We start from the raw sequence: 9,842 nt of genomic DNA, 5'->3' as shown, positions 1-9,842 counted from the left end.
ATCATGTCCATAAGCAAATAAATCCAGAATATAACGAGTTCAAACAGTCTAGAGCAGAAAGAAACCAAAGAAAACCAAACATATCCTGGAGGTCTGCAGGACCAGCACTACGTGCAGTGAGGACAAGCGACTGGAACTCCCTCCTGACAGCATCAACCTGAAAATATCAACAATGGAGGCAGGGTGAGTCCAACACTCAGCAGGTACAGTTGATATGCAAAGTAAAGAAACAACACCAAGCACTAATCATGCGTACAGTAAAAAGATAAGAATGCATCCGAAATAAATAGGAGAATACTGTACTAACCAGTCCTGAGTATAAGGTCAAACAGTCCGAGGGTTAAGGAATCCTGTATGCATGTCAAACATAGGTATCCAAACAATATGCAGATATAAATGCAGCAAACACAAACACAAGCAATAAATGCATCATGCATATGATGCCAATGATCGTCTGGTCACCCCCGCCATCGATCATCTCATACAAAAGTGAGGCCGAGTGGGTAGGCTGACAACGCACTACTCTGTCGTCACTACTCACGATGGTGACCGAGTGGACGGGATGCTATCTGAGTACACCTATCCTCCTACCCCAAATCATAGATGGGGGAGCGCAATGCTCTCAACTCCCGGTAGTCAAAGACGGGAGGAATCCCTGCCGGATAACACGTTGTGTCACACTACCCATGAGCGGACCAACGGTGCCTAACAGAGTCCCTGCTGCAACACACTCAGGCTGAATCGACCACTAACCCATGAGTGGTGGTGTGTGCAGATCCATGTAACTCAACAATAATGGAGCGGACTATCGTGCAAAGATGCAATCATGCAAATGGTGCATGACACTAACCACAAGAATATCCTGACCTAATCCACATATATATAAAAATGCATCAAAGGTCAACGAATCCAAAACAATCCAAAGGTATATAAGGTATAAAACCTAGGTCCCGAACATGGTGAAACATGGTATATCACTACCCTATAAGCATGTATAAGCAAAATATACCGAGATGCAAAACCAATCAATCAATCAAGCATGTAAGATTTGGGTAGTGATTAACAAACAGATAAGAAACACAATTAATACAACATGTTAATTTAATTACTAAGCATATCAAATGACATAAGTCAAAAGTACCCGCCTCCGAAAATAGAAAGGTCCAATCTGACTCCGAGATACTCGTCTCGCGTCAAAGTCCTGTGTTAAATCCCACAGTTTAAATAATTTAATTATAAACAAATAGATAAACTAATTTCTAATCCACTGACCAGTTAGGGTTAGTTTCATTAACCCCAACTACACCGCTATACAACTTCTAAACCTAAATCAATAATTATTGCTAACACAACTAGCAATAATCTAACACTAAGATCAAAACCATAAACCTTACCTCAATTCAACCGCTGCTGGAAGTCACAAAGTTGTTACCCAATTATGATTGTTTACAGCCAGCAAAGATAAATTGCTACTGGAACAAAACGAACAAACCAAAACAGTAATTAATCCACATTCTTAAACATACAGAATTTCCAACCAAGCTACACCTTACCTCATTCCTCACAGCAGGGAGGTTGCTGCTGGAAATTGCTAGCTGAAAATACCTACTGTCGCAAATTCTTGGCCGGAGCTACACTGATTCTACAACCACAGACATCCACCCGGTGAGCACAACATCTTGTACCAAATCTGAAATCCAAATCCAATAAACCTTACTTACCCGATACCTTCTTGTTTTCTCTCTGCCGACAGCTAGTGGTGAAGCAGGAAGATCTGATGGTGAGGCATAGGTCACGGTGAAGCCACTAGAGCTTGGAGTTTTGCCTTTGGTTGAAGACCAACTCGCTAGAGCGGCGGTGAACCAAGTCTAGGGCATGACTCGATACTGCTCCTCCTCCAGGGGCACGAGGAAGAACTAGGCTCGCGGGTGGACACACTGTATGTGGTGACAAGGCCAAGATCACGGGAGGCGTTACTGGGCACGACCCAATCGGCAGAGAGGCTCTCTCGGTCCGGTGGCTCGGTCTCACCAATGAGGGAAAAAGAGAAGAAGGCGATCGCCGGGTGGCTAGGGCAACCGAGGTGCGGTCGGCGATTAGGGCTGGTGCCAGCCGGAGTCGGAGGCTCGGCCGAGCGGGGAGAGAAGAAGGAAGAGGCAATGGCTCGGGTTTGGGAGGAAGAGATCCGACCACTGGTTAGAATTAGCAGGCGTGAGAGAAGAAGAGGAGAGTCGTAGGGAAGAGTTTCGTGAGGAGAATAAAGAAAGGAATTTAAAAGAAAAGTAAAAATCAACTTTTCTCACTTAAATGGGTAGCCAAATAGGCTTTTTCCGGCCCCTGTTTTATCCTCGCAACTCGTCCCATCACGACCTTCAAAATTCCCAAAAATGTCCAAAATTCAAAAATTCCCTATTAATATTCGTCATTTTCCATTTTACATTCTCCCCACTAATAAAAATTTGGTCCCCAAATTTCAGTATCTACCATCAGCATGTACTAATAACAAATAACAATAATAAATGTTGAACGGTAAACAAAATCACATACCTCAAGTGAAAAGATGGGGGTATCGAGCTCGGATCGTATCCTCAAGCTCCCAAGTAGCCTCCTCATCCGAATGATGCTGCCATCCGACTTTAACCAGCCGGATAGTCTTGTTCCGCAACTGACGCTCTTTCCGGTCAAGAATCCCTGGAACCTCCTCATAAGTAGCATCAGGCTGAAGGGGAACTGGAATATCTGCCAGCACATGTGTCGGGTCGGGCACGTATCTCCTCAGCATCGATACGTGGAATACATCGTGCACACCTGATAGGGACGGTGGTAGTGCCAATCTGTAAGCTACTGCTCCAATCCTTTCCGAGATCTGGAAAGGTCCAATGTACCGCGGAGTGGCTTACCTCGAGGTCAAATCTCTTCACCCCTTTCGTGGGCGAAACTCGCAGAAATATATAGCCGCAAATGGAGAACTCAAGGTGTCTCCGACTCGGGTCAGCATAACTCTTCTGGCAGTCTTATGCTTTTGACATCCTCCGTCTGATAATACGGACCAACTCTGCCTCACGTTGAGCCCTATGAGGTCCCAACAACTGGGTCTCTCGGATTCTCGTCCTGATCGACGACTGAGCAACTATGGTAACAAGAATACCCTGCTCTGTATGTCCCTGCTCCTCAATGTCTAACTCAGAGAAATCCTGAATCAAATCTATGACCACAATTCGGTGGCAAGCTAAAGTCCCTCTGGACCTCTAGCTAAGTGCATCGGTAACCACATTAGCTTTTCCTAGGTGATAGCTAATGGTACAATCATAATCCTTCAGGAACTCCATCTATCTCCTCGGTCGAAGATTAAGTTCCTTCTGAGTGAACAGATATTTGAGACTCCGATGGTCAGTGAGAATCTCAATGTAACATCATACAGGTACTGCCGCCAAATCTTCAGGGCAAAAATAATAGCGGCCAACTCCAGATCATGAACTGAGTATTTTCTTCTCAGACTCCCTCAACTATCGAGAAACATATAAGAATACTCTACCGTGCTGCACCAGAACAACACCCATACCCTGTAGAAACGCGTCGGTGTAGAGGACAAGTCCGTCCTCTCCAGAAGGTAAAAATAAAAAATCGAAGCCGACACTAGTCTCCGCTTCAGCTCCTAGAAGCTGATCTTGCAATCCTCAATCCAAGTAAACTTCATGCATTTCATGATCAGGCGTGTAGGTAGCATAGCAATCCGTGAGAAACCCTCAACGTATCTCAGGAAATATCGGCCAAACAAAGGAGGTTGCAAGCCTCTTCTATTGACTTCGTCTACTCCCGACGGTAACAATCTCGATCTCATGTGGAACCAGGGTATACCTCTATTGGTGATGTGTGGCTCAAACATCTCACAAAAGACAACCAAAATACACACTACTGATCTTCACATCTAGACATTTCCATCGAAACATCTCTAGGACTATGCAAAGATGATGTGCGTGACTCACCGTGGATCCAAAATAAATCACAACATCGTCAACAAAGACAATGTAAACCGATCCAAACATCCTGGGAATACCAAAATCATCCAGTCTCTGAAAACATCTAAGGTTCTGCAAGCCTTAATGATAAAACCAAGATACATAATGTCTGTATCACAAACCTTCTTAACCATAACATCCCTGACAATAAATCTGAAATATAATCATCAACGATATAAATCCTCTAAGCATAGATCCTCCAGTGTGAGAGCAACGCTCTATCACAGAAAACACCACATATGTGGGAGCAACGCTCTACCACAAGAAATCCTCAATATGTGGGAGCAACACTCCACCACAAATAATCTGAAATATATATCTGCAAATAATATAGGAGCAATGCTCCGCTACCAACAATCCGTGATATGTGGGAGCAACGCTCCACCACAAAACAATACCTAAGTACCCCAAGGCACCTAACTATCAAGCTAGAGACTGTACAAGATCTCTCTACCACAATTCGCTGTGGTTAGCCTAGGATATAACAACCTAGTAACTAATCAAATCCATCATCAATTCTATCAGCATCCTAGTGGGTCATCCACTGATAGGAAAATTAGTTGATGGGTTAATTCAACAAATGACATAATGCAGTCACTCCATATTCTGCATTCAGTATAAGTAAAATCATCATACTGCTACCAATGTATACACCTAGCACACATGCTCACACAACATATGTATGATCAACAAAATCCTCCAATTATTTACACCAAACATACTCACAACTCAGGTATATTCAGTATGATACCTCCAACAATACATACCGAACACGTGTGCAAAATCAATGTAGGTAAAATCAACAATACACCACAAACAACACTCACATGACATATCTTCACCTATGCCAAGAGTATAACCAACATATACTTCCAATAAAGCATACTAAACTCAGGTGCACTCACAAATCAAACATAATCAAAAAGTTACATCAGATACCACACCAAACACATATGTACATATCACAACTCAGATTAAATCGACAAAATGCCTCCATCAAAACACCACCGATGTACTTATACTACATCTCGGATTTAATCAACAAGCTATCTTCAATAATACCTCCAGATACATACACCGAACTACATATCTATGATCCACAAGGAACCTTCAAATCATATCAGAACATGGATACATATACTACTTGCAAATGGACAGTCTACCACAGGACTCCTACAACCCAAAACAATCATGATATATATGCAAAATCAGCATACCAGCTCAATCAAAGAGACCAACCTTATGCTACCAACACTCATGGGTTACCGGTATATCTAAACAAAATTCATGCATATGTATCAAGCATGAATACATCAATCAAAAACAACCCAAAATAAAGCAGCCTAATCATCCAGTAACAACCCTGCTCTAGGTTCAAAGGAAACTGGTATCGGACAAGAAAAATATACACACCGTGGTATAACATTGCCAGTCAATGTCATACACTACCAAGACTATATCCAATGGGAAAAATTTTTATCATCATAAATCCAAATGTACTCTTCCAGTTTACACTAGTAACGATTGTATCCCATAAGTGTTAAGCAATTAGCTCTACACTTCCTTACATCAGCGGGGTCGCATATTCCAATGCACCCTCTAAGTTATCCCACCAGGTATATACAGTTCACGGTCAAAGTCTTCGTGGAATAGGATACATCTATCCTTTATAAACTATCCAAGCTGAAAATGATTTCTGACTAAATAAGTCCTTCCCACGTCAGTACAAAACATGTACTCAAAGGTGCTCTAGATACATAACTAAGCACAAATAAGCTAAAGGTTCGAACCTCTAAAAATAGATCATGACAATCCTCTACTGATCAACCAACAAAATTAAATCATTCATCTACTAACTAATCAAGAATACCTTAATCCTCCACAAGCAACTAAGGTATATCCAACCACATAATATCATATGTATAAATGTGTACGACCCAAAAAAAATCAGAATTTAAGAACATCAAGACACTCTCATCTTCATCCTCAAAAACATCAGCCCACACTATATCAGATGAATAAATCTCTACTCCCCATGAGGGCAAGTTAGCATTCAAAACATCAATCATTATTTATCCACATATTCCCATATCAGAGGAAGCATATATCAATTTTTTTTTCCATCCTGTTAACTATCCATAACCAACCAGATTTATTAAAATCTCATAGGCACATTCAACCGTAAACTCTCCAGCACCCAATTTATAATCTGATCACCAACCATAATCATCAAACCTGTGAATATCATAAATGACACTCACTATGTCACCATCAATGACAACCCAAATATAAATCATCAAAATAATTATCCACTAATAGATCATCAAAACAAATATCTAGTAATTGATCATCAGACAACCACATAACATTTACTCTCATAAATCATTAGAAATCAACATATCATAATATCTGATCTCACAATATCCCTCAACCTCAAATCATTCTCAACAATGATCAAACATGGTAACCCCCAATGATCAATTTCCATCGTACCTGGTACCCTAATATCCAAAAGATATGAGTATAAAACTCTCCTGGCTAAGTCAACAGGAATATGTAGATATCATCCACTACCCAGCTAACAATAGCAGAGGCTAGTATGTGCCTCCATCTCCTACGAGTAGTAACAGAAGCTAACACTACTGATGGTATGATAAGAAATATCACCAGAGATTATAATCCATTATCTCTATTAAGGTCAACCATCCTCAATGGCTAACCCATCAAATATAATATGGGCTACAACAACCAGACAGGTACTAAAGATAAAGTGCTAATACATGTCATAACTATCAAATTAAACATCATACCTATATGTCGTCTGGAGATGTTCCGTCGCTGTCCAGTCCCCAACTTCTGACCTCAAATTCCGAACGAAAAAATCGCCGGAAATCCATATAAATCCGAAACGGGAATCCGAAACATAACCTTATCGAAAATCTGAAAATGCCCAGTTTGACTCGCAAACCTGGCTAACCCAAATATCCAGAATACCAACAACAGGTATCCGATAAATCTGCAGAACACCAAAAGCAGGTATCATAACCCTGCTCTGATACCAATAAATTGGTATCAGTTAAATCTCGAAAATCCATAATACAAAAATCCAACAAGTATCGCCAAACTTGACGCTCTGATACCAAGTAAATAAATTGGTATCAGGTTATCCCAAACATCCAAAATATGAAAACAAAAGATCGTATAACTGTGCTCTGATACCACTAAATTGTCACGCCCCAGAGGAGTCCCTGTCCGAGAAAATTTCGGCAACATCTCCCCTGTACGGCGGACAATTAAAAATTTTCTACATTAAAATACTCAGCCACAGCGGCGGAATCATAACAATAAAATAAAATCAATCACCACGCAGTTTATATATATTCACCTGGTACACAACCACGCAGATAATAATTCGACTCAAAACCACCTACTCAACTACACTAAAGCTCAAAACCGCACTCACCTCTTCGCCATCCGAGGCATGTAGTAGAATAAAACCAAATCCAAATCCATCGATATAATAAAATCTATATCATGTCCATAAGCAAATAAATCCAGAATATAACGAGTTCAAACAGTCGAAAAGAAACCAAAGAAACCAAACATATCCCGGAGGTCTCAGGACCAGCACTACGGCAGTGAGGACTAGCGATCGAACTCCCCTCGACAGATCAACCGAAAATATCAACAATGGAGGCGGGTGAGTCCAACACTCAGCAGGTACACGTTGATATGCAAAGTAAAGAAACAACACCTAGCACTATTCATGCGTCTCCTGATAAAAAGATAAGAATGCATCTGAAATAAGGAGAATATGTACTAACCAGTCCTGGTATAAGGTCAAACATCCGAGAGATGAGAAAATCATGTGCATGTCAAACATAGGTATCCAAATAATATGCAGATATAATGCAGAAAACACAAACACAAGCAATAAATGCATCATGCATATGATGCCAATGATCGCCCTGGTCACCCCTGACGTCGATCATCTCATACAAAAGTGAGGCCGAGTGGGTAGGGCTGTGACAACCGTGCACTCTGTCGTCACTACTCCCGATGAGTGACCGAGTGGACGGGATCCTCGGAGTACACCTATCCTCCTACCCCAAATCATAGATGGGGAGCGCAATGCTCTCAACTCCTTACTCAAAGACGGGAGGAATCCCTGCCGGATAACACGTTGTGTCACACTACCCATGAGCGGACCAACGGTGCCTAACAGTCCCTGCTGCAACACACTCACCTAAATCGACCACTAACCCATGAGTGGTGGTGTGTGCAGATCCATGTAACTGGCGATGTGCTCAACAATAATGGAGCGGACTATCGCACGGCATGCAATCATGCAAATGGTGCATGGCACTAACCACAAGAATATCCTGACCTAATCCACATATATATAAAAATGCATCAAAGGTCAACGAATCCAAAACAATCCAAAGGTATACAGAAGGTATAAAACCTAGGTCCTGAACATGGTGAAACATGGTATATCACTACCCCTATAAGCATGTATAAACAGGTAAAATATACCTGAGATGCAAAACCAATCAATCAATCAAGCATGTAAGATTTGGGTAGTGATTAATCGAAACAGATAAGAAACACAATTAATACAACATGTTAATTTAATTACTAAGCATATCAAATGACATAAGTCAAAAGTACCCGCCTCCGAAAATAGAAAGGTCCAATCTGACTCCGAGATACTCGTCTCGCGTCAAAGTCCTGTGTTAAATCCCACAGTTTAACTAATTTAATTATAAACAAATAGATAAACTAATTTCTAATCCACTGACCAGTTAGGGTTAGTTTCATTAACCCCAACTACACCGCTATACAACTTCTAAACCTAAATCAATAATTATTGCTAACACAACTAGCAATAATCTAACACAAAGATCAAAACCATAAACTTTACCTCAATTCAACTGCTGGAAGTCACAAAGTTGTTACCCAATTATGATTGTTTACAGCCAGCAAAGATAAATTGCTGCTGGAACAAAACGAACAAACCAAAACAGTAATTAATCCACATTCTTAAACATACAGAATTTCCAACCAAGCTACACCTTACCTCAATCCTCACAGCAGGGAGGTTGCTGCTGGAAATTGCTAGCTGAAAATACCTACTGTCGCAAATTCTTGGCCGGAGCTACACTGATTCTACAACCACAGACATCCACCCGGTGAGCACAACATCCTGTACCAAATCTGAAATCCAAATCCAATAAACCTTACTTACCCGATACCTTCTTGTTTTCTCTCTGCCGACAGCTAGTGGTGAAGCAGGAAGATCCGATGGTGAGGCATAGGTCACGGTGAAGCCACTAGAGCTTGGAGTTTTGCCTTTGGTTGAAGACCAACTCGCTAGAGCGGCGGTGAACCAAGTCTAGGGCATGACTCGATACTGCTCGCTCTCGGCAGTGGCACACAGAGGAAGAACTAGGCTCGGCGGGGTGGACACACTGTTCCAGTCGGCTGTGGGTGACAACGGCGGCGCAAGATCACAAGGGAGGCCGGCAGTACTAGGGCACGACCCAATCGGCAGAGAGGCTCGGCCGTCGGCTGTGGTGGCTCCGAAATCTCCACAGCGAGGGAAAAAGAGAAGAAGGCGATCGGCGACGCCGGGTGGCTAGGGCACCGAGGGGTGCGTCAGCGATTAGGGCACAGCCGTCGGGCTGTGGAGTCGTCGGGTGAGGCTCGGCAGGCACGCGCGGGGGAGAGAAGAAGGGAAGAGGCAATGGCTTCGGGTTTCGCGGAGGAAGAGACCGCCGGCCGGCGGTTAGGGCCGGCGTCGGGCGTGAGAGAAGAAGAGGA

At 42.3% G+C, this 9,842-nt stretch overlaps 1 long non-coding RNA gene across 1 annotated transcript; it reads right to left on the bottom strand.

The window, feature by feature from the left end:
• Positions 1-8,984: 8,984 nt before the first annotated feature.
• On the bottom strand, positions 8,985-9,493 carry LOC121987450. The gene is made up of 3 exons (XR_006113596.1): positions 9,268-9,493; positions 9,100-9,188; positions 8,985-9,015 (listed from the first exon to the last, which is right to left on the bottom strand). It is a non-coding gene; the product is annotated as an uncharacterized LOC121987450 (long non-coding RNA).
• Between the last annotated feature and the right edge of the window lie 349 nt (positions 9,494-9,842).

This window comes from Zingiber officinale, chromosome 5B, assembly GCF_018446385.1.
Source record: "Zingiber officinale cultivar Zhangliang chromosome 5B, Zo_v1.1, whole genome shotgun sequence".
Taxonomy (NCBI): domain Eukaryota; kingdom Viridiplantae; phylum Streptophyta; class Magnoliopsida; order Zingiberales; family Zingiberaceae; genus Zingiber; species Zingiber officinale.
The sequence above is the reverse complement of the archived record's forward strand: the minus strand, read 5'-3'. Positions and strand labels throughout refer to the sequence as shown.